The sequence below is a fragment of the Vigna radiata genome, chromosome 6, assembly GCF_000741045.1.
Source record: "Vigna radiata var. radiata cultivar VC1973A chromosome 6, Vradiata_ver6, whole genome shotgun sequence".
Classification (NCBI taxonomy): Eukaryota; Viridiplantae; Streptophyta; class Magnoliopsida; order Fabales; family Fabaceae; genus Vigna; species Vigna radiata.
Window position 1 is genome coordinate 2806671 of NC_028356.1, and position 616 is coordinate 2807286.

Genomic DNA, 616 nt, shown 5'->3' on the forward strand with positions numbered 1-616 from the left:
AATAAAGCCCGTTACTTCATGTATCCATCAAATTTCTTTCTACACCCTATCATTTCAGATTTTATTATTTAGAAGCACTCGTGACTCTAAGCTTTAAAAGATAATATGGAATCAACTTACTTTTGATCTCTCGCAACACAGAAGGGTCAATTGTAATAATTTTAAATATATTTTATAGATTTCATTTAAATCTAAATTTATAGTTTTAGATTTTAAATTCAGTTTAGTTAATTAAATTTGAATTAAATATAAATAAAATATTTTTTTATATTTTAAAAAATTACAGGTAATACTCATCTAATACAAATAGGCCTACCTGAGATTTTAATTGTAAGTCTCATTATGTCATTTATTTATTTTTCTTGTAAATTTTTCCAAATCTATACTTTAATAATCTTTCATTTTCACATAAACTTTTCAAGACTTAGAAAATTGATTTAGTCATGATACTTAAATATTATTTTCATGCTACTATGACTACATAAAAAAGTTATCATAATTAAATAAAATGATATTATTTTGTTATAAATTTAATAAATTAATCAATGTGACATCCCTATATATATATATATATATATATATATATATATATATATATATATATATATATATATAT